This window comes from Lissotriton vulgaris, chromosome 1_1 (genome assembly GCF_964263255.1).
Source record: "Lissotriton vulgaris chromosome 1_1, aLisVul1.2, whole genome shotgun sequence".
In the NCBI taxonomy this organism is placed as follows: Eukaryota; Metazoa; Chordata; class Amphibia; order Caudata; family Salamandridae; genus Lissotriton; species Lissotriton vulgaris.
The window spans coordinates 745,167,127-745,193,490 of record NC_141685.1 but is presented as its reverse complement, the minus strand read 5'-3'; positions in this window follow the sequence as shown (position 1 = coordinate 745,193,490).

Here is a 26,364-nt window from a genome sequence, read left to right as displayed (position 1 = left end):
AGTCTGCTTTTGTTTGTACCATTTCCGCATGGGTTGCAGGGAAAGAAATGTATTGGTCCATCCTCTGTATCATGGCGTCAAGGAATTTGTTGAAAAACCTTGACAGGCTGCTCTGGGTCACCCCTCCTACCGCAGCAACTGCACTTTGATAGCTGCCAGACGCAAGCAGGTGTAGGCTGCATAGTACCTGCACGTGCGTTGGGATGGCGTGTGCCCTTGGGGTGGGGTGGTCCAACAGTGGTTTTAGGTCCCTGATGAGCTCCAGAATGGTGTCTGAGTCCAGCCTGTACCTCTGTAGGATCTCTGCCTCTGTGAGCATGAACAGGGTGATCCTCTGTCTGTAGACCTGCTCCTCTCTTTGCCATTCCCTCTCTCCTTCCTGCTGTAGCCGTAGCCGCCTTGCAATGACATAAAATGCCGCCATCCTGCAAGTTGCATTGCATTTTGGGTCTCATTTTATAGGTTGCAGTTGGTTACCACCTGATTTCAATCCATGGTAAATACCGAATTTGAAATACCGATTTTGAGGCAAAATCGGTATTTCTGTGCTTCCCTACATCTCAATCAGAGTTTTGGCTTGTCCGATTCGGTAATTTACCGATTCGGTAACTATACTGACTCGGTAGATGGTCCGATTCGGACTATTTACCGATTCGGTAACTCTACCGATTCGGTAAATGGTCCGATTCGGTATATTTACTGATTCGGTATGTTAGCGATTCGTTCATTTACCGATTCGGTGTATTTCCGATTCAGTTTTTTACCGATTCGGTATCTATACCGATTCGGCCGGATTTCAGGCTCCTACATCCCGATGGCTAGATACCGCTCGGTAAGGGCCAAAAATCGGTATTTTCGGCCGTTACTGATCGGTTTTGGGCCACCTACATCGGGCCCTAAGTTAGGGCCCTTTAATTTCTGGTGCTTTTCTGCAGTTGTAAGATCTTAGAGCTTCTTGTTGCTCAAATGGGTGTAATTTCTAATATTTTTATGTTTCCCTCATCTTCATTGCTTGATTTTGCTCGCGAAAAAGTGTCACTCATAGTCTTTGAAATGTCACTCATAATTACTCCGAAATTATGAAAATGTCACACATAGCAATCTGAAACCTTGTCATCCCTGTGGGACATGCAACTGGCAACTTTACAGAAGGTAAGGAAGTAATTTAGTAAAAGACAACTGGATTTAGTGCTCAAGAAGCTAGCATTATTTTAATCAGCGTCCATTCTTAACACTCCTTTCATTGACTCCCTCCCCTAGTAGAACTGGTTCCATCCTTATATATTGATTTCCCGCCTTTCCTCCCTTCCCACGAACTTGACATTGTTTTACCATGTATGTATTTCTGTTGTTTGTTTGACTTCGTCAAAATTACAAAAATTGAACCTTCATTATCCTTTATATGATGTTTTATGCCACTGCACCGTAATGAAGCGATATATGGCCTTTTCGGCAGCGCAATGTGGTTGATAGTTCGGTTTCTTGTCATAGCGGCCGGCCCGAGTGGGTTGTAGGCAGACGCTGTGTATTGTGCATTTGATAAATAAAGGTTTAAAAAAAAAGAAGCTAGCATTATTAAAAGAACGTTTTAAAATTATCAGACATCATGGCCCATATTATGTTTTATTTTCTTTCTTTATTTAACAATCAGGCAGTCACCATAAACTACCTTTACCACTGGGTAAAGAGAAAAAAGAACCAATGAAAGTCCTGTGTAATTCACTAACCATCTAAATAATATTGGTTATAGAGCCCTCCCCTTCCGCCAGCAGTGTCATGTGTTTATGAGGTTACGACGTATCTTGTTTCCTATCCTGGTCTGAAGCTCCATAGGAATTATTTCGTTTTTTCACAGCAGTACTTCATCAGAGTAATTCAAAAGAGCTTCCTCCTACCCCACTGTAATTGGAGAGCATTACCTGCACCCAGGGTTTCTGGTTGCCATGATGTGTGACATTTTCATAATTTCAGCGTTTTATCATTGCCTCGGCCTGTTCCCGGTTTACTTGAGTGCTCAGAAGAGCGCAATATCCAGCGAGGCGCCTGCAAGGATCAGCTTTTAAAGGCAGACTTACGGCCCCTTTAGATGCTGCAGACTGATTACCTGCGAGTAGGTGGTTCTGGAGTGTTCACTGGTTGTCACAGGGAAGCAGAGCGATCCTTTAGGGAGCTATCCCTAAAGATAGCATTAATTTCAAAGAGATTGTGCTTACACAAGGACCTCAAAAGCCTGCCATTGGTTAGGATTTCACGGTACCCAGGAACGCTTTTTAATCACAAGTGCGTGCTAAATATAGACATTTAGTTAAAGAACACTTGCATCTAGTCTCTCAAACGATTTTAACAAATCGAAATATAAACTGCAAATCCACATTAACCACAGTCTTAGATCCCCAGGGAGATTTCCAGAATGGTTTTGCAGTGAAAGATAGGATGTGTAGTAAACAGATACACAAACAGACAAAACTACTGATATGGTTGTTTGCAATAAAGGTGAATTACAGTTTTAAAGACTGTCTGTCACTCTTAAGAATCTTCAAGGCCTTCAGAGTGAGTAAACACGAAATCGGAACCTAGGATTTGTAAAGATAGACTGTTGACTTTGATTGAGGGATTGCTGCACTGATGCCAAAGGATGGATCATTTAAACTCTGTCAAGAAACAATAAAAGGTCGGGATACATAACCTCCCAACTACACCCCCAGAGGTGTAAATGTGCATTTCATTGTCTTCAGTCAAACCAAAAGTCTGCATCTTTTTTCAATTTACTATGTCTACGATTTATCACAACAGCTCCTGCTCCTTTTTTTAACTTCTTTTTCATGATTGCCTATTTTTTAACTCTGTTGACCAGAGGAAAATCATACCCACTAATGAGACATTAAGATCAAAAAGTATGAAAAGGGCTGGGAAGAAATTGCCATCAGCGATGGGAGCTTGCCTCACTGAGCAGGTCCATATGGTCTCAACACGGACTCTGGTTATAGGTTCGGAGTGAGGTGTAAATAGGTTTAAATAAATTCGGAGTAAGCAACAGCTTTAACACCTTAGCTGCTTCGCAAATATCCCTCCCCAGTGCTGCGCTGTCCATTGGAACTAGTGCTGAATGGACGTCCAATGGTCGTGCGCAGCACTGGGGAGGTAGCGCCTGTGACGACCGTTGGTCGTCAGCAGCGCTTAAGAGGTTAAAGCATCATGCAAAAAGGTTGTGCCTGAAATAAAGGGACTTTAAGGGGCCTAATGCAATCTACAGCTATAGATTCTTTACAAATGCAGCCCACTCTCTCTGCTCACAGCATAAATACTGACTGGGGGTCCATAGGAGACTGCAACCAGTCACAGGGCAGAAGAAAGAGGCACAGAGTTCAGGAGCACTTTGTTTTGGATCTTCTAAAGAAACACACAGGGTTTGCCCAAAAAACTTCATTGGGCGACTCTACTAGCTTCATAGGTGCCACGGTTTCAAGTTGCATATGTGTGACATTTTGATAATTTACGTGGAATTATGAGTGACATTCAATGACTATGAGTGACCTGTTCTCATGAGCAAAATCAAGCAATGAAGACAAGGGAAACAACAGAAATAGCACCCATTTGAGTAGCAGATTGTGAATTTTTAAATCTAGCTTTGAAGGAAAATTATGCTTTTTTTCAGAGAGGGGTGAGGATTTTCCACATCTGTTTCAATGTCTAGTACATTCACAGTTAAGCATTACTATTTGGACCAGATTAATTAGGGAGAATTATGAAAAATGGTACACAGCTTCACAGCTAATATTGCCCCATGCATGCTGTGTTTCTTCTACTGTAAAACATTTCTCAAAGACAAAAACCTGACTGCGCCATCCTGTTATGACTGCGCCATCCTGTTAATTTTGTATTGAAGTCTTTTACTAGCTGGTCTGCGCTGAGGTTTGAGGACTGCTTTTTAGGCGCTATTCAAAGGTATTTATGACACAATAAGGAGGCCATGGCATGATGGTAATTAGTACAATTGCTGAATGGAGAGCTCTTTTGTGACAGAACAAGTGATATCACCCTCCAGCCTCCTTGCAGAATTTGAGGCTCATAGCTTCATTCTGCCTCTGACAAGCCACCTGAGATGACAGGGCTTCCTTAAGAATTTGAAGCCCAAGATTAGCTGGGCAGTAAGCTGAGGATTTTCCATCAGCCGAAGACCTCCATTTTCTGTACTCTGCTGTGTCACATATTTGAAATGTCACTCATAATTACGCTTAAATTATGAAAATACTACACATGGCAAACTTAAACCTCTATTTTTGGTGCTCTCCTTAAGAATGTCTATGAGTACATATGACTGGATAACCTGGTGCTCTTTAAGGTCATCATCTACCATTTACTGTGCTTTTAAAGTTAATAAATTAAATATGTAATGAAAAAAGTGCTGTAAAATGCACCATTTTGGTCTGTCTTTTTCCAAACTTTTCTAGGGGGGAGAATCCCCCCAAAGCCCCCTAAGAGTGGTCGGACTCGCTCGCTGCGCTCGCTTGCTGAGCGCCAGATGGGGGTTGCTCTTGAAAATTTTGCCAGAGCTGCTTTCAGTTCCCAGTCCGGCCCTGATCTTGCTGCCCCTCTCCCAGCCCTTCAGTACCTTTCTAGCATAATCCCTGAAATCCACCTGTGTCGTCGTGGAGAGTTTGTGGCTGGCCCTGAACCTTTGCCTATACTTTTCAGGGGTCAATCCAAACTTGCTGACAAAGAAGGCCTTCATAGCAATATAGAATGCCTGGTCCTCTACCTTTAGTCTAAAGAGTGTGTCCCTTCCCTTTGTGGGCATATACCTCTTTGAAGTAGCAGCCCAGAACTCCTCCGGGACCTTATGCACCCCAGAGCCACTTCAGTGGGTGCAAATCACTTATATATATATTCCCCCTCTCCATAACTTTGCACCAAATCCTTGGGTATTCTGACTCTGGACACTGAAGGTATGCTGCCCCCATTTCTGTTGCTGTACCTCACTTGTAGGGCTCTAATGTCAAGCTCTTTGAGGCTGCGCTCATGGGTGAGCTTTCTCTCCTCCATGGCTAGCCTCCTCTCCGGCCTGCTCCAATTGCCAGCTCCTCTGGAACAGGTTCTTTGATAAGACACTGCTCCCTACTCCCGAAATCACTCCTTCTTCCAGTGAGTTGTGGGCCACTTTTAAAGGCAGTCCCAAATCCACATTGGTATCTAGAATCAATTCATCCTCCTCAGGAATTTCCTGCTCCTTCTCCCCTGGGTTGTCATCTCTTGCTACCTGGGTCTCTGCCCAGGCTCTCAAAACCTTCTGCAGCTCCACCTGCTGGGTGAAACCCCTAGTAGACACTTGAAAATCCCTACAGAAATCCTTCAGCTGGAGCAGTGTGGGACTCAAAGCTGGCCAGCTCAAAATCAATTACTGCAGGTGCAGGTGCTGCTTCTCCAGAGTGAGACATGGTTTTAGCAGAATAAAAGAATCAAAAGTCCAATCAGGGGGAATTGAAAAAAGTTTGAAATGGTCTTAGTATAGGGTTATAGTGAACAATGAGTTACTGTATATGTATTGCACAAACACATGCCCTCTCCTTACCGCTTTAGGGATTACTTGCGGTTGTGCTGGACTGGGGCAAAGTCAACAGTTAGGGCCAACTGTGATGGAGTTCAGGCCAGGGACCAGAGTCACGAAGTCTAGGTGAATATCGTAACTTGATCCTGGTCGCATTAATGAGATGCAGGGTGCAGATGAGTGGTGCATCAATGTTGGGCCCACAGTCAAGGTGATGCGTCAATTTTGTTCATGCAGTGACGGCGATGTGTCGGTGTCCATTTAGCAAAGCACCGGTTCCGAGTGCGATGGTTCCGAAGACAATGCGATGTGTTAATTCATGCTGGAGGGATGATACTTTGATCGTGTCGATGCAGTGGCGACAATGCACTGGTTCCGAAGCAGAGGTTCCATGTGCAATGCAGCGGTTCTGAGTGTCATGTACCGGTTCTGCTATATGCAGACTGGAGATGCGTTGATTTCCATGATAGGAGTATCTGGGTCAACTTCCAGTGAACCAGGCACAGGAGCGTAGATGTCCATGAGTCTCAAGCAACAGGAGGCAAGCCAGTAAAAATCTTAAGTTTGAAGACCATATAAACAAAGTTACTGGAGTCTGTTTTTTTACCTTAAAAACTGTGCGCAGGTTTTTCCCTCTATTACCAAAAGAAGCTAAAGAGACTGTTATTCGGGCATTAATACTTTCTCGGTTAGACTACGCCAATGGACTGTTCTCTGGCCTACCGGCTTACCTGATTCATCGCCTTCAGGTTATTCAGAACGCCGCGGCCAGACTCCTGTTCAACGTCCCAAGGCGTTCCAGTGCTCGACCTCTTCTCCGTGCATTGCACTGGCTTCCTGTTGCCCACAGGATTTTGTTTAAAATCCTAGTGCTGGCGTATCGAGCCATTCATCACACTGGGCCTGTCTACTTGAGAAATAGGTTCTCCCTGTACATTCCCAATCGCCCTTTGCGCTCGGCCAATTTGTGCCTAATGACTGTCCCCAAATTCAAATTTTGCAGACTTGGCGGTCAATCGATTTCAGTGAGAGCAGCGAATTCTTGGAATACTTTACCTCTTCATTTAAAAACTGCTCCGACCCTTTGCTCCTTTAAGAAGAGTCTAAAAACTCATCTTTTTAATATTATAGCCTAAACCTCCCCACACCCTGTATTCCTAGATACTTATGCCCACCTAGCCTGCTCTGCCTTCAACGCGCCAGGATACTATTTTTTTAGTAATAGAGCGCGATATAAAAGCCTTAATATATATAAATATATATATATATAAGCCCTTGGAGATCACTACAGCTGCAAGGCAGAGTCCAGCTTTTGTCCGGCAGGGTCTGAGAGCACCATGGTCTCACTGCAGAAAAGGTAGCCTTCCAGGTCAGCATTGCAGTCCAGCAGAGTGTCAGTCCTTCATGCAGCACAGCAGTTCTTCTGACAGAGTCCAGTTTTAGGTCCAGAAGTGTCTTGCATGGTGGGGTCAGAGACCCAGTACTTATAACCAAATGTGCCTTTGAAGTGGGGTTGACTTCAAAGAAAGATCTTTGAAGTGCACACATGTGCTTTCTTCCCAGTCCTGGCTCCAGACTATCAGTAGGGGGTTATCAGGGTTTTGTGTGGGAAACAGGACACTGTCTTTTCAGGTGTAAGTGTCAGGTCTCCTCTCTCTTCCTTTTCAGGAAGAGACATCAGAATGCAGGTGAGTATGCAGCACACCTAACCTTCCTTTGTTTGTGGCTATCTAGAGAGAAGGCACAAAGTGTAGCTGTCACCCATCCCAGACATGTATTGGAGACAGGCTACAGGCATCAAGAGCAGAGAACGTCCCACTTTATAAAAGTGGTATTTATAAAAAAGTAATGTTAAATCCAACTTTAGCAGTAAAGAGAATTTATCAATACCATTCCAACGGTAGAAAACAGGATGCAGCACTCCCAATTCCCAATGTTAAATTATGAGAGGAGTTGACTTCACAGTAGTGAATAACACATTTTGGGGGTTTGTCACTACCAGGACATGCAAAACGTAACAGCACATGTCATACCTTTTACTTACACAGCCACTTGCCCTATGGGCTACCTAGGACCTACCTAAGGGGAGACTTATGTGTAATATTAGGTGCATTTAAAGCTTGGCATGTAGTTATAATTTCCAAGTAAACTGCAGACACAGGCCTTGCAATGGCAAGCTTGAGACAGGCTTGAAAGGCTACTCGTGTGGGTGGCATAATCAATGCTGCAGGCCCACTGGTAGTATTTATGTTGCAGGCCATGGGTATATGGTATACCATTTTACAAGTAATTTAAATATGCCAATTGTGTATACACCAATGTTACCATGTTTAGGGGAGAAGAGCATGAACTTTAGCATTGATTAGCAGTGGTAACGTGCTGAGAGTCCTGAGGCCAAACAATGAGCAAAAAGAGGAGGTGAAAGGCTAAAGGTTTGGGGGAGGACGACCCTAAGGATGTCCGGTCTAACAACCCCTTTTAAAAAAAATTACATTTCATTGGGGTAACTGTTCCCAACCCCTTTCAACCTAACTACTTATCCTACTTCCATAAACCACAATGTCTCATTCGACTTAGCCTCTCCTTGCTATCTCGCAATATTTAACCTCCTCCACTCTATTTCCTCACCTCTCTTTTTTCACTTATTTTAGCTTCCTGTTTTAATTACACCTAACTCCAATAAATGTAATACATCACCACTTGAAAATTGAAGACATTTTACATTTTCTTTAGCGCTCAAGACTAACCCAATCACCATCAAATCCACAACAATAATTAATGACAACAAAATTATCCACTAACGTTGGGCTACAGAGTAGTATCCTACCTGTCATAAAGTGTTTCAATGCCTTGTCTGGGCAGTAAGTGCCATATAAATGCAATTACTATACGATCAATCAATTAGGGGTTTATAAAGCACGCTACTCACCCGAGAGGGATATCGTTTTAGAGCAAGCACTCAAAGATGTATCTTGGAACATTGTGTATGGAGCATGTGTATGGAGCATGGCGCAGTGGCCATGGAGACTGACTCGGGACCCCGAGGGCTCATGTTTTGATCCCCAGCACTGGTGGCAGATCAGCCCAGCACCATGTGACTCTGGGCAATAACTCGCTTAATCTTCCCGACGACCCCCAGCGCCTTGACACCTTTGTGTTAATGTTCGCTCTTTACAAATACTGGACATTTTACATTTGTTATAGTCCATCTTTCCAAAATTGTGAAGATGACGCACTAGATGAATATGAGGAAGCTATTTAATATTTAGATAATTCTCAACCCTGGTCTATAGAAGGGTTAAGATTTTTACCACAGAAGAGAATGAAGAGCAGAATATGGACACCTACATTGCACCTTGAGAGGTTTTGCATCACAGTGTAAATACAGGCAACTAGCTGGATTTCTGATCAGGAACCAGCTCGTGGTGAGGTGCTATGATAAAAACAAATCCAAATGCTACTATCTAGCAAAAACTAATTGTTACAAGAGGTAGTGGACCTTGGTAACACTACTCATTCAGGACAAGGAAAGGCCAAAGAAAATAATTGCAATTATATGAGTTGTGTAGCTGCAACAATAACGGATGAACAGCCATCTGAACCATCTCCTTCTGGGAAATGTATGAGTTCCAGGTATGGAATCAGAACACATTTAGGTAGTTCAAAGTATTGTTCAACCATGCATTAGAGGTGTTATATAATTGTGGTCAAATGGGCCATTTTGTAAGAGTTTGTAAAAACTGATGAAAAGAAAAAAATGAATGTTTGCATGGCAGATAATAAGAAGACTACATGGCTGAGAGAGTTGGCCTGTGCGGCTTGGATAAAGTTATCAGAATCAAATCGACTATAATAAATGGCAAAAATCTGGAATTATTAGTGGATTCAGGTTACAGATTTCCATTTTGTCTTGCACAGATTTTGAAAGGAACTGACAAGAGAGCGCCACAGAGCCTCCTGATGTTATTGCCACAGTGTATGCTTAACAAAACTTAGGGCCATATGTAGGTAGCCCAATACCGGTCTGTAACGGCCGAAATTACCGAATTTCGGCCGTTACCGACCGGTATTTAGGGTTTGAGATGTAGGAGGCAGGTTTAAGGATTCGGTAATTACCGATTTCTCAAGGAATCGGTTATATACCGATTCCTTTTTTTAAGGAATCAGTAATTACCGAATCCAAAAAGCGTTGTAGGAGGCACTCAAGTGCATTCAGGATTCGTTATTTAACACCAACGACAAGTTGGTGGTAAATATCGAAAACCTTTAAAAAAGCAATTTTGTGCTTTTTTGAAAGTGCCATGTGGCAGACATACATACCCTTAGGGCATGTATGTCTGCCACATGTGCACACATGCACGATTCAGGGGTGCAACAGGGTGTCAATATGACACCCTGCCACCCTTGAATATGTGCCCCCTATTACCGATTCAGTATTTACCAAATCGGTAATAGTGAATGGCTGAAGGCTGAAGGCCCATAGGAATGAATGGGAATTACCGAATCAGTAAATACCGATTCTTAAATACCGAATCGTACCAATTCGGTAATAGTTACCAAATTGTTTCCTACATACCATTTACCGATTCTGAAATACCGAATCGGTAAAATTCGGTATTTTAGAATCGGTAAATGTAGATTACCTACATATGGCCCTTAATTCTAGTTGGAAATTGCATAGCCAGTATTAATGTCATGAATATGACTATTGAAGGAAAAATATATACAGCAATCAAAGGTCAAGACATTCTAGTGTTATTACACCAGGACATGTTAGATGTGGTATTGAAATTAGGAATGGATACAAGTCATGGTTAAAAGTGTAAGGACATTGAGATAGAAAGGAAAGAAGTGTGATGGAAATGGTAAGAAAGGTGGGAAGTTAGTTTATAAGTGATGATGTACAAGCAATTGGGATTGTAAGCTTGGAGATTGTGTAGAAGGAGCACAATGAGGTATTCCATGAGGTGTTGGGGTAATTGAAAGGATATGTGCATACCATCAAATTTACGGAGGGGCCATTACAGTGAACCATCAAGCGAGGTGTGCAGTTTTAGGAGTTTAAAGAAGAGTTACAAAGTATTTGGAAAAGATATGCAAGGAGAAGGTCATTGCACCCACTGAATCTTCCTTATGGGCCTCACCAATAGTAGTCAGAAAGAAGAGGGATTCCAATGAATTGCGTGTATGTGTGAACCTTTGAAACCTACTAAAAGTGATGTGGATGACTGGGTAGCTCTTTTCCAGATTAGAGGATATGATGGCAAAAATTCATGGTGTTAAGTTGTTCTTGAAATTAGACATGAGTACCCTTAGTGGAAGAATCGCTACATCTTACCTCTTTCACTAGCCTGGAAGGTAATTTTCCAATTCAGGTTACCGTTGAGATTAGCACTGCTGAAGCAGTCTTTCAGCATAGCATGCGCAATATGTTCAAGGTTATAGATAGTATCTTGTTGTTTCAAGGTGCCATCTTATTCTTTGGTAAAAAAGGTATAGAACAAAATCATGATGTGTGAAGGGGACTGAAAATTCAGTAAGATAAGGGGTGGAAGCTGAAAAGAGATAAATGTGTTTTTCCAGTGATGCAAGTCAAGTACGTAGGGCACAGCTTGACATAATACAAAGAGTAGCATTCTAAAGGGAGTTACAGAATCTCTAAAGCAAAGTTTAGGAAGAGGTAATATTGTTTTGGACTTTGTGTGTTTTATGCTGTTTATTTGCAACTTTGCAGATAAATCTCAGCCCTTATCAAGTCTACTTACAAAGGAAAAGTTTGTTTAGAGTAAGGAACAAATTATAGTATTTACGGAGAATAAAAAGGAACAGTGTACTGCTGCCATTTTTGGAACGTTTTATGAAAAAGAAGGTGTGTATCATGGTTGATACTAGTGACAAGGTTTTTCGGGGCAGTATTGACTCAGTTAGGTGATGGGGTGAAGCAACTGTGGTCTTTGCATTACACACATTGAAAGATGCGGAGAGGGCCTGGTTGTAGAAAATTCGTTTTTAGCTCGTGCATGGGCTGCAAGAATGCTTAGGAGATGCGACTGTGGGACGAAAGCTATACTGAGAACTGACCATAAGCCTCTTATGTAAATTTTGAATGGAGCAAATCTTCATTCATCCAAGGCCACTGCAAAGATTCTAAACTTCTGCTAAAAGAAGATTTAAAAGGAAACATGAATAGAGATGAACATATGAATATTTTGTGGCAAGTTTTTCAGACTGTTGAAAAAATTGTGTTACAGATGAGAAATGGTTGAAAGAATTGAAGAATATCTCAATTTTAAAGAACGTCATACAGTCCAATTTCTATGGTTGGACTGGGGAAAGGATGTTGTCGGGTGATTTGCAGGTATTTGCCAAGATAAGTTCAGAGTGATCATTGCAGGGGACGTATCATTGAGGGTAGCTCAATTGATGCCTCCTTGTACTATTAGAGAGACTTTGTTGGACCTGGCCCATAAAGGTCATGTGGACATGACCTGTTGTAAACACAGATAAAGAGAATACTTTTACTGGCCTGGGATGGGCACGGTAGCGGCATGTCCCCTGCCAAAGTGGCAGGATGCTGTTATATAACAGGGGTTGACCCACTATAGTCCAAGGACCTGGGTATTCAGTGGTATAGACAACAAATGGTCCTCGACATAATTTTATCATTGAAAATGATCATAACATTTAGTCAAGTTGATTAAATCCACATCACGACTGAATCTATCGTCTTAATAGTATAAAAGATACTAGCCCACAACCTCAAAAATCATTTACAACAAATGCCCATAAATCAATAAGACCAAAAAGAGGGGTCCAATTGGGACAATTAATATCGATGATGTCCTGATGATCTGGGAAGGTGATGAAAAAACCCTGACGGAATTTCACGGATGGTTAAATCAACGCTCCAAGGATATACAGTTTACCTTGGAATATAGTGAAAAGAAAATCAATTTTTTGGACATTAATATAGTGGAAGATGAGGGAGTGTTACACACTACCCTCTATAGAAAATCCAGTGAGAGAAATACCCTACTCCGGTATAATAGCCATCATCCACGCAATCTCAGGGACAATCTACCCTTTGGCCAGTTCCTGAGATTGCGTCGGAATTGTACCCGTAAGGAGGATTTCTTTAATGAATCTATGTCACTCATGGAGCGCCTGTTGGAGAGAGGCTATCCACAACGACTGTTGAAAAGGGCAAGAAAGAAAGCCTGGTTTTGTCACAGAGAATTCCTGTTAGAACCAAGAACTAAAACCAATAACAATGATGAAAGGATAACTTGTGTCACCACATTCAATACCAAGAGCACTGAAATAAAGAAGATTATAAATACACACTGGCATCTGGTGGCAGAGGACGTTGGGGTCACGACCCTACCGATGTTTGCCTTCAAAAAGGGAAGAAGTGTGAGGGACTATGTAGTCCAATCATTGTTACCCAATATACCCAGGGATACTCAGTCCACTTTATGGAACACGCCACCTGTATTAGGCCACCACAAATGTGGCTCGTGCAAAGCATGTCAATTAGCAGAAGAACTAAAATCATGCACTCACAATAACTACACACATGTAATGAAACAACATACTAATTGTACTTCAACTGGAGTCATATATGTGATTGCATGCCCCTGTGACTTTTGGTATATAGGTCAGACTGTCCAAAGGGTCAAAACCAGAATCCTACAACACTGCAGCAGGATCCGCTGTAAAGTCCAAGGGGCCCCGTTAGTTGAACATTTTACAAAATTTGATCACTCACCTGAAAGTCTGAGATGGTGGGTGCTAGAGAAGGTCACTGTCAATGTGAGAGGAGGCAATTTCTCTAACTGTCTAAGTGTTCGGGAGTGCAAATGGATGCACACTTTTGATACTGTGAACAAGGGCCTCAATGAATATGAGGAAATAACAAGACAGATGGCAACACTCTATAATGGCTGAATCATCTGTATTAAGTCTGTGAGTTACACCTAGGAATCTAGTTACTGTACAATACATAGATTGCAAATACTTTGATGCAGTATGTACCTGGTATATTTGTTTAAATCTATGTTATGAATCTATACAATATGTATTTGTTATAGCCGTTTATATATGTTTACATGTCATTTTTTGAACTGTTCATCAATTATATCAGGACCTATCTGGATTGACATACACCAGTCACTTTACTCTGTCCTTTACCTTCACCTAACTAAAACTGACATATAACCCTAACATGTGGATTCATATGGTGTATTAAAGGCGCGATTTGTCAGCCATTTGTCTCAAAATGACCGTACATCGGTATCTCCCGATTCATTAGCAAAACGGTCGCGCATGTAATCCCGTTTCCTTTAGACAATATTGTACTGAATCGAGGATTACATCCAGGCTAAACCTTCTTTGTTAACGAAAAAATATCCCTTAGGGCATCCTTTAGCACCAGGGATGAGGACGTCACATTGTTGCATTTTCGTTTTGATGCGGAAAGGCGAGCACGGCTGGTCACCTAGCAACCGTGACGACGCCATGACGTAGGCGCGTCGGTTGCCTAGATACGAATACTACCGCGCCGTGCCTCGTTCTCTGCTTCCGCATTCCATAACGCGGTTCGAGACGGGAGGTTGCTCACGGCTGAGCGGAGCTACGGATTAATTACCCTCTGCTCCGACCGAGAAGACAGGGTACGTCTAATACGTAGTAACACGGGCATTAAAACCATTTTGTGGATTCTCTGACCCATTTACTCGGGCAGCGCTCTAACATAGAGACATTTTGTCTCATCTCTTTTTCAGCATTTGATGCAAGTTTCGCTTGTTAAATAACTTTGGAATACAAAACTCCAGGGAACAAACGCATTGGGTAAGTGACCACTGCGGGACTTTTTATGAGAATCGGTGCATTTAATCCTTTTTTAAATAAATTTTTCAACTAGTTCCCAACAGGATTCTGGTATTTTGACTGTGCAGTATTCAAATAGTGGTATTTAATTTAAATGGGTCTTGCCACTTTTTGGAAACACTAGAAACTCGCCTTGGTAAATATTCACTCAATTAATACTATACAGTGATACTTAGCCCCGCTATTTATTTATCATTACAGGTGCCCAACGATTTTTTAATTGACGTGCACTTTGAGAGATATTCCCCTATTACTCCGTCCTGATGAAGACCCGTTGTTGAGGACTTGAACCACCCACTACATGGTTGGGTCGAAACGTCGACGACACTCCCCTTTGAGAGCCTGTACCTACTGACCCCTGCCCCTTGTCCACCCCCATTCCTTCTCCTGGCGATCTTATTGCCAGTGGTTCAATTTAAGGACTAAGGAATTGTAAATAGCATTTTGCGAGTAAAAAAGAAGTATTTTTTACAAGCATTACGCAGGACAGGCTCAATGTTTCTTTGTATAAAAATGATCCACACTGTTCTTTCTGATCCTTCTTGATCACTCACTTGAGCACATACTTTATCTTTCTCTGTGCACGGTCTCTCCTTTTTTAAGAAATTGTATTTTGCTTTATGATTTGTGTAAATATATGTATATAGTTGCATTGATCCTTTATACGTTGATATATGGTACATTAAATTAATTGTCCCAATTGGACCCCTCTTTTTGGTCTTATTGATTTATGGGCATTTGTTGTAAATGATTTTTGAGGTTGTGGGCTAGTATCTTTTATACTATTAAGACGATAGATTCAGTCGTGATGTGGATTTAATCAACTTGACTAAATGTTATGATCATTTTCAATGATAAAATTATGTCGAGGACCATTTGTTGTCTATACCAAAGTGGCAGGATGGGCAGGAGGAAGGAGGGAGCTGGGGTGGGGAAGGGGGGGTTGGGGACATAAAAAGAAACATTTACAAAACTTACCTTAATGACGACACCGTCTCCCACTGCATCACGCTCTTCATGCTTCTGGGAACAGGCTCTCAGACTGCACTGCGGCCAATCCTGGAGATGCATGAAAGCAGCATCAGGATTGGCCTGAGCTCCAGCAACTTGTGCTCCCAGGCAGACAGCAGCTGAGGCTGGAGAGACTTTCACTGCGCATTAGGGTTTGGCCGGCCTGAGATGGCCGGCCAAACCCTCATGCGCAGTGAAGGGAGTGCACTACCACTGCCCCACCAGCAGTGTCCTTCCCAGGGCCCGCCCCCAAGACTCATCAGATTCTGGGGTCAGGTCCAGGGGATTAAATGATAAAAAGGGATTAAAACGTTTTATTATTGTTTTATTTTAGGGTGGTGGCATGGGTGGGGGCGATACTCTGACCTAATGGAGGGGCGCCGCTTAATGGGCAGAGAAATTGAGTGGAAAGTAGGTAAGTGTAATGGCAGTGTGTATGCGAGGATCCCAATGCATTTGTATCTGTATTTATGTATGTATAGCCCTGTTTGTTAAATGCCTCATGTGAGTCTGGGTGATCTAGAGTAAATATTACCTGTGAGTTCCATTTTGGAAACCCGACCTGGTTATGTGCACAGGATGGAGGTGAGGTTACTTTTCCAAACAGTGGAAGTGTATTGCTGGCTTTCCTGCGACTAGAGGGAGGTGACCTCGACCCTGAAATGGTGAAAGGGTAGACAGGCTTCACCTTTTTACTTTAAGTCCTTTAGCTGCAAAGATTAATCTTCTGTAATACGCCCATTTGCTGCAGGGGGACTGAAGACTCAGTTGTTCAGAGTGTGAAGGGGTGAGGAGGCTGTTGATATCCAGGTACAGTACGCTCGCCCCTCGTTGTGTCCCTTTTGTGGGTGTTACAGGCTGGAGACCACAATGCTATGAGAAGCATCATTCTAGACAAAGGCTGAGTCTGGAAGTCAGTCTGGAAAGAATACATGAAAGGAGAACCAACCCAACCCACTTTTGAAAGTGCAGAACATGAATACACACGTTGTGTCTTGTGTACCTGTGTACAATTGTGAGCTGTTTAGCCTCTTGCGTTTCCAGTTCCAAGTTCTCTCTGAGTGAGGACAAAGAGTACCAAAGTACTGCACAATCAGAAATGGTGTTTGGCTGACTGCCAGCTTCCTAGAAGTGAGAGGACATCACCTAGAATGTGATCTAATGGAAGAACTGTCTCCCTGTCTTAAAAGCAGTGGTGGTGGGGAGGTGTGGGGGTGGGGTGGAAATGACGGAATAGGGAAAATAAAATAAATAAATAAATAAAACCCCTTACCTTGCACTCGCCGCATCCCTACCTCGGAAATGCAGTGAGCGCATTCCGTCGATTGTCACTTCCACACCCCCACATCCCACCCGCCAGGCTTACCTGTACCAGCCATGACTGCTTAGAAGGGCTGGAAGTGACCTGCCTGAAAGAAGAGGGACTGAACCAGCCAACCCTGTAGGAGGAGGAGCTGATTACCAACATGGATAAAAGTGGCTGACTTCGAAGCTGAGCGCCTGTCAACCAGAGTCTACTAAGAGCATGAGCAGCATGCTCCTGGTTCAGAGCTAGTCACCTTAGCAGAAGTGAAGGATCTCCGGCACTGCCAAAGTGTGCCTGAGCGGATCGCCCTGATTAATCCTATGTGCTTCTGGTCTGTGGCACTTGCCGCAAGTGTGCCCAAATGGACCCTGCCAGTGAAGCTCATGGTATTTCCCCAAGTGTGCACTTGGCCATTGTGTTCCCTGCTGACTATACCACTGCAGCTGACTTATGAAGCATGTTGAAGCAGTCCAAATGTTGCTATCTATTCCAGAGACTAGAAGTGGATGACTTTAGCGTCTCAGCCCTCTGGGATGACTGTCGAGCTGAGATGCTGAGTATCCAACCAGCCTGAGTGAAAAAGCACAATGTAAAGATCTGTGGGTTCCAACCTCCAGCCTACTCACTGTATGCCTAGAAGAGGGATGCCATTCCACAGACAGCTGTACTCCTGTCTACAGCCTCCTACTGACTCACAACATGGCCCGCATCTGTACCAGGAATTGGAGCAGACGCCCAGTGGTGCAGAAGGTGCTCCTTGTCCGCATCGAGAAGGACATTGACTCAAGTAAATGGAGGTCTAATCAAAGCAGACTGTTAAAACTTTCATTTGGTCAGAAAGAGAATACTGAAAAAGACTCAACGCATAACTCTGCCTGAGGGTGGAGCATTGCTCCTGAGACCCACACCAGAGTTATCCTAATGCTATGAGAAAGAGCAAGGGGATGCAGAATGGTTGTGGGGGGCATCCTTGCCGTTAGACACAGTCACACCGCACCAGAAATTCAGAGTACCTGAGCTTTAGTAGTGTGCAGTATTATGTTTTAAAGTTTTTTAAAGATATTCTCTTTTATAAAGAGAGGCACTAGGCTGGATAATTGAGTAATTATCCTGTCATATATTTCTTGAGTGTGGAGCCTATTTCACACCCACATAGCATTCATGAGAAGCATGTGACCACTCACAACTGCCACCAATGAGGGTCAAGTGTTAAAAATACTATACTTGGACCAAATTTGCAAAGCAATCGTAGGGTAAAACCCGGGACATCAGAGGCAAACAACTGTAGTTCCTATAGCTAAGGCCCATTTACCCACATTTGTTTAGTGGCCCCCAGATGGGGTGTGTGAAAATATTGTATCACTCACAGAAGAAGTAATCTCTATCACCCACAAAGTAAGGCAGTGGTGGAGAGAGATAATTGGTTAGTGGGCAGGCGTAGGAGACTGGCATTAACCAATAGAGTAAGGTTGGTAGACTGTGTAAGTGAAATAATGTTAGCTTGAAGAAATACACCTCATTCTTCTACCAAAGCATTGCCTTTTCAAACTCAGAGAGGCAGGGAGATTTTGTTGTTATTGGTTTCTTAAAGGATGCTGATTAAAAGGAAGGGTGAGCACTGTGAGGAATGTGCGTTCCATTGCATGATGACAAACAATGAGTAAAGGGTTGGAAGTCAGTGTTGGTGATAGGGTAAAAGTGAAATTTCCTGAGATATTAACCTTCAAGGGTTTTGGTACTTCGGTGAAGGTGGTTGAGGTCCTCAAGTTAGTTGTGAATCTATCAAGTAGTGGAAAGGTAGAGTTTGTGGTTGAAGGATGACAGTGATGGATGTCCATGTTGGGGGTGCACAGAAGAGGAATGCTTCATGTGGACTAGATGGAGGAGATGGAAGTTTAAAGTGAGATTCATGAGGGAATTTGGTTCTGGTAGCGCAATTATTCCAGGAACCAGAGAAATGTGTGAGGTTACCATCATTTTCTGCAAAGGGCAAGATATCTCCTGCTTATGTTCGTCAGTCTAGGCCTCTTTGAAAGAACCCCATTTGAAAAATACATTATGTTTGACAGACTTTCTTTGAGTGTTTTTTTAATGTTTTGGTGTATATAGTTTTTAAGTTTTTCATATTGGCTTGTAGTTTGTGATGGAGGTGTTGCAATGTCTCTCTCTGTGTAGAGAATGGAATACTTGGATGTCATTTAGAGTGGAATGTTTATGTAGGAAGGAAACTGGAGAAGTTGTCCTAATGGCCTTTGTCCTGCCTACAACCAGGGGAACTGGTGGTGGTTGTAGGCTCGGCATAAATCTGTTGTCTTGCCTCTGGTGTGAACTTCACCTCAATGCACATACATAGATAGATGCACAAATCCTGATGCAACATCCTAAAATGATTGAAATAAAGTGAAATATAAGTGTCACAGGTCAAATGCAGGTGGAAGGAAGCATCAAAATAAGGACTTATTAAACATTGTGCTCTTCATAAAGCAAAGCTTTTAGGAACAATGTTGTGATTTTTAAAGACTCCCTTCACAAAATGAGTAAGTTCCAGAGCAAATGTTTTAGAGTGATCTCAATTGTGTTTTGTTGTAAGCCCTGCAATCATCAAGTAAACAAAGAGCAAAGGAAACCCGGCTCCCCCATGTGGGGTACAATTTATGCCATCAAAACAACACAAAAGCTGATTGAAACATGGCGCATTTATGCATTTTCTTTACAAGAAGATTTTTAAATTTTTATTTGACAAAAAACATTAAACGTTTCTACATTTTTTTGTTTGTTTTTGCGTTTTCATTGAAACAAGCATTTTATTTTACAACATAACCATCCAGTCCCCATGTGTGTTCCTGGCACTCCGTTTTCCTTGGGTCCAGTGCCACTTTGGGAATCTGAGAAACCGCACACTGGGTTGTGACCAGTAATGGAGGGCATTGTGCCATGCAAAATGCTTCAGGCACAATGGCCAACAGGTCACGTTGTTCAATTAATTACGGAATAGAAATATCAATTGGTGTGGAAGGGATACTAAAAAACCCCAATGGCTTTGCACCACCATCTCTGGTATCAGAATTCCTTCCAGGGGATCATTTACTACCCCATGTTTGCTTTCGAGTGGAGAATATATAAAAGCAAGTGGTCTATCAAGTCACTCTGTTGAAATTCATATATTGGGATGTGGCTTCGGAGGCAGGCGGATAGTCTCTTGTTCATGCTGGACACCCCAGTTTCAAGGTTAACAATGTTCATGAGTCGGTTAGAGATATTCAAGTGTCCACTTTAATCTTCAATAATCTTCTCTTCCAGCATTTGTTTTTTTATGCGTTGATTTTCAGTGGCAGATAGTGCAAATGTTTTGTTTTTCATCCTTCTATTGTGGGTGCTAAGCTTTGCTGACTACCGTAATCTCTGTCTGTGCCTTGACCCACTGCAGTTAGCTTATGTTTTTCCAGCCACCCCACACAGATTGCATCAGCCCACACTCAAACCCCTCTTGTTCCCTCCTATAGCTTGACTCCCTTCAACACTCCCGCCCGACAGTACGTCTCTAAGGAGGCAGCAGAGTTGTGGTACCCTGAGATGTCCATGTTGAGCAGAGATGCAGAATATCAGCCCAGGCAGCAGAGAAATACATAGGAAGGGGCAGAGGTAGTCCAAGTGAATGCCATCTAATACAATGTGACAAAATACTCAATGTGATACAGAAAGCACATACCTTCACATATGTGTTCCATTGAAAATCATGTAAAAAAGATTGGCACCCCCTACCCATAGTCACCTAGAGGACACAACTGCAGGAGACAAACACCCAATGACACACTTCCTAACTAGGACAGGCCTGATATCTTAGTATCACCTAATGAAACAGTCAGACACCAACACAGGAACCTCCTCCTCATAGCAGTATCTCAGTTCCAATTCTAAATATTTTGTGTTAAAGATGTATCAGGCCCTGCACACACTCTGGCCCATTGATATTGGTGACACAACCAACAGATAAGTTCCTAATTTCAAAAAGGTTAGAGTCCAATGGGGAGCTTGAAATGCATCCTCACAATAATGAATATGACAGTTAAGCATATTTATTAATACCAAGAAGTTTAATTAAAAAATACCATTATTATTAATGAGAAAAAAACAATATTTACAGTTCATTCATAGAGCAGGTTATAATGATCATGTTCCAATCAAAATAAAAACTTCAACAGATTATTGAACATTTAAAATAATGTATGATTGTTGCTGAGCCATCAGCCATCTCAATCTTGGACCATGCTCATTACACCTGCAGCACCTTCAAACTTGGTATTAATAAATATGCTAAACTGTTGTATTCATTATTGTGAGAATACTTTTAAGCTCCTTGTTGGACTTTTTAGAAATGAGTACTAAATCTAGCAGAGTCTCTTTCCATGCACAAAAATAGGAGCTTGTTGTTTTCAGGAAACTACACTAATGCCCCAAAACAGTGGAAATTGAGTCAGGCACTAACAGGACCAAGGCAGCCCTGTGCTCACTTTCTGAATTGAGCTGTGAAGCACTATAAAGGGACAAGGGGCCAGCAATGAAACATGAAATGCTGATGTAAAAGAAGAAAGAACATACAATAGGGACAAAGTAAATGAGAGGGAGAAACATTGAGGGGTCAGAGAGTAAGCAAGAGCAGGGTAAAGTGTGTAGAAGAAGGGGAGAGTGGGGCATGTAGGGAAAGAGGAAAAGGGAAGAAGAAAAAAGGTGAGAGGAAGTGGAGGGACAGAGAAGGAGGGTGTTGGAGTTTCTTAATAAAAATATTTTCAAAATGGGTTGTTTTTTAATCTTAATTTTAAAGTGCTGTACGTAGGAACATATGGAAACAGTACTTCATGTTTCTCAGTCCATTATATCAGATAACAGACTTTTAGCACTTTGATATACTCAGCAGTGTCCATCCATAGCTGAGGTCTCTCTCTACTCCTTTGATGGTTTATCGTCCCCCTGCAAATGCAAAAAGTCAGGTCCCCTCTCCCCTGAACTCATCCATTTCATTTCTGACTCCTCCCATATCCTTCCTTGAGCACTGTTTCTCTGCAAGTATAGAGGGTCACATTAGGATAATCCTTGTCAGGTCCACTGCTCTCAAGAGAAAATAGGTTTAACTCTTTGTGTTGGGGGTAGTCTGTGGTTTTGTTCACCTGATTCTGATTTCTTACTAACGGAAGCAACTAAAACAATTAGACCAAACATTCTTAAACTAGAGATAAAAAATGTGATCCTTTTATTATTCTTGGTCTGTTTTAATTTCAGGTTATACATTCACGATTGTTTCAAAAAGCTGGTTACATGGTGATGTCATTAGTTTCACACTCTTCTGTTCATATTACAAGCAACACATGTTTCACTCTGTTGTGGCATTGGGAGGCCTGGGCTTTCTCAAGGCGATAAGAAATTTACAAATGAAAGCAACCAAAGAAACAATGGACCTAGTGATACCTAACCTAAGAACAGCATCTAGCAATATTCTAGGACAGCTAATCAAAAAATACTGAAGTAGAATGCACTCAGGGCCAGATTTATCATTGTGTTGCATTCCCTTGGAATCAGACTCTCCAATTAATTTCGAGAATCACCAATGTTTTGATATTTCCCTGTTCATTGCATATCAATTGGATTGAAGAATTGTTTTAAAAAAAAATCTTTTTTAAAGAAATATTTGTACTATTGAATATGTTCATATCAACTTTTATAAATATAATTAAATCTCTCATGTTATCATAATTTGTTTGATTTTTTTTCTCTCCTTATACTGTGTTTTCCTTTAATTATATCTTTGTTTGCCAGTTAAGTTGTTTTAATTTGCCTGGGTGTTACCTTCGCATAATAGCATAGCCCTTGCACCCCACAATGGTGCACAAGGGAGACGCAACACTAAAGTTTGATTTATCAAGCAATGCAAGGCCACCTTGCGTGGACGTGCATGGTTTGCTAAATCTAGAGTAACACATCATTGCACATATAGCTGTATTCCATTACTCTTCCCCAGGGAGGCACTCCATGGGTGAATCGTAGTTGTTCCCATGCATCCTCCCATGGGTTTTGGTGTTTTCCCAGCTTGACCATTACTGGTATCCCTAGGAATGCGTCACAATGCTATGCCTCCACAGGTTAGGCATAATGAGGAAAAATATCTTGTATTTCTCCTCGTTTGTTCCTCTTTCGCTGTATGCTGCATTCTGCAGCACACATAAAAAGAGGGAAATGCCTTGGAGGAATGTTTTTGTGCTGGGAGGTGTCCCTTCCTGCACAAAAATAATCCTTACAACATACGCGTCCTTGCACCATAGTGCAAGGGGGCCTGCATTGGTGCTAGGCAGTCAATTGTGCACCAGCTCTAAGAAAGGACGGGTATGTGCCTTATCATGTTAAATATGGCACATTCCTGCTTTCACGCAGCACAGCTGGCTTGCTGCATTGCACAAAATAATAGGAAATATGTCCCAAGGTGATGAATTTGAGCAGTGTTTGCCGGTAAGCCCTACCAGTGCTCACTTTTTAGGATTAAATATTATCAGACATTTGTGAAGAGCCAGAGGGAAAACACGCCAAGGGAAACAAGAAAAAGAGAAAGATTTAAAACCGTCCAAAGGGAGAAAGCAGGAATCTGCACAAGTAAGATATAGGGTTGGGAGTGTCTGGTAGTGGATTAAAGAGGCTAAAAATACTAAACTTTCATATTCGGCACACAAACATTTAATACCACCTGCTGCAAGTTTCTGGTGTTTGTGCCACGGCACTCCTTGTTTTTCCTACTTCACACTGAATGCACTAAATATATGGCAGAAGTAATTGAGCTTACAAAACATACCTAGAAAAGCAACGGGAGTGAGATTACATAGAAAAACTATATTAATTATTAGTAAGGTACTTGAGGCTGTGAAGAGGACATGAGTCAAATGAAGAATAGCAAATGCTAAAAGGACCAACTAGATTTTGCATTACCAAGAGTTTACACATTTAACAAAAATGAATAAAATCCCCTATCAAAAACCACACCAAATTTTGTGACAGCATCAACCGCAGATATTGAATCAGTGGGCGGCTCCATGAAGTCGCTTTGACATTAAGTATATCAGCCCGTTTTTAAAGAAGGTAAAAAAAACCATATTTGGGACATTAAAGCAAGAAACTTCCAAGGAGAAGTCAGAAATCTAAAGAAGACACAATTGGTTTTGCAAGCGCTCACAACCAACAATGGGGGTACAGACTCAACCAGGACAAAAAGAACAAGAAAGAACAGCACCCACAGATATGAGCCTAATATCAAAACCTCTTGAATACAACAAAACCGAAAGAAATTAATCTTCTCTAAAAACTTTTATACAGCTGTCCCACCTTCAAACGTGAATATTGTACATTCCAAAAATTGACTGAGTTAAATACATAGGAAAATGCAACATGTACTCTTTTTTTCAAGGACAAAGGACACCAAGAACAAACAATGCTACTAACCAGAGATACATCTATAACGTAAGAGGACCTAGAAGGCAGAACATTTCTCACAATCATTTAGGATGACTACCAAAGTACTAGAGACAACCAAGATACCGTGCCTGGAATTACTGATAGATACATCATTCCAGGTTTGAGAGTACTAACAAACCAAGGGCCATATTATCAAGAAAGGACGATACATTATCGCCGCTTTTATTGGCAGGAAACTGCAGATAAAGCAGCGATAATGGGCTTGATAATATGCCCCTTTGAATTCCCATAGAAGCCCAGGTTAACACCAGTACCTGGGCTTCCATGGGAATTCAAAGGGGCATATTATCAAGCCCATTATCGCTGCTTTATCTGCAGTTTCCTGCCGATTAAAGCGGCGAAAATGTATCGCCCTTTCTTGATAATATGGCCCTAAATTCTTTACTCACACCAAATCTACCACAGGGCATTACTATTGACCTATTTCGCAAGAACGTATACTTGAACACTTCCACTACAAGAAATATAATAAAACATATCACCAGATAAATGCTATGAAAATAGAAATAAAAGAAATGATGTCCCTGGGTATTACTACTGACAGTAATACAGGAGGCAGAGGAAGGAGAAGCTTACTCCAGCTCTAATATGACCTTGTCATAAGGTACACTATTTCCAGTCAAAATCCCAGTGTAGAATACTCATTACTTTGATACACAGTCAGGTCGTTTGAAGACCATCTTAGAATCATATTTCTCTCATTCTTCACACCTAGTTACCTTCTTTACTTTAAACCAAAGATCTTTTGCACTTTAGCACACTGCACAAGTGACTTTTCTGTTTGCTGTATAACACAAGTTCGAATCGATCCTCTATAATCCACTACGTAATACTGTTATGAAAGCTAATAAAATATAGTTGCATGATATATTTATATTAAATGCTCTTTGGTTTCTTTCATTTGTACATTTCTTAACAGCCTCCAGAAAGCCCCAGTCTTGCATGTCACAAAAAGGGTGTAATATGAACAGGAATGCATGAAACAGATTGCATTACAAAGCAACTAGCTTTGTGAAACAACTGTGAATATATAACCAGCAAAAAAACAAGCCAAGCCGAATAAACGAATCCTCATTTAAAAATGGACTGCATGATTTATTTTATTGTTCACAACATTAACAACATGAGAATCATAATGAAGAAACCATAGACTAATTTGAAGTGATCCATACTCAACACATATGGTTCAACCCATTTAGTGCTGTACAAGTAGCGGCCTATACCCATAATACAGAGTTTAAACCGGTCCTGCAACTTTAGCTACTTATATATTTGGGACTCTGATAGGTATTCGTTGACGGTATAAAGGTACTGGTTCTTGTCCCCTCAAGACTAGGCTCCACCCCTCTTGTGCTGAAATATGTGTCCCTGTTCTGGCTCAGCTGTGGGAGCTGTCTCTGGGTTCTACAACAGACTTCCATGTAAACCTTGCTATGACTAAGGGTCAGGCAAGATCCTGTCGTATCTGTGTACATTGCTGTCTTTACCACAGGAGTCGGCTTGAGGCGATGGTAAGAATATCTTAAGACTATTTCACAACCTACCGTGGGATGTAGCTGCTATGGGACACTCCAGTTTCCTGGAAGGCGGGTCGGGTTCCTATACCTCCCCATCCCATTTAACATTGCTCCAAGCAAGGGAAGGTGACAGTATTCCAGTCTGCTTTACCTTATTCACTACCAACAGGATATGTGAGTTTTCCAATAGGGTTCCGTGGGAGCCTCATAATCGTATGAGGTATGACAGAAGGCAAGAGGAACAAGTGAGAGAGATAGCAAATGTGAGACTGCAAGAGAGTGAGAAAGCATAGGAGGGAGAAAGAGAGAAAGCATTTGTAATGGTATTGCTGATATATTGTGTTTAGTTGGTTGTAGTATTAATGGTGGTATAGGTAGTTGTGGTATGTGCTTAGGTAGAATTGGTGGTATAGGTGTGGTGATATAGATATTGGTGTTAGTATTGTGATCACATTTCTATTGGTGATTGTTTAAATGGAACTAAATGGAACTGCTGCCAAAACCTGTGCAGTGTGGGGTCCCTCAGGGTTCTTCGTTGAGCACCACACTTTTTAACATCTATGTGGCCCCACTTGCCAGGTTGG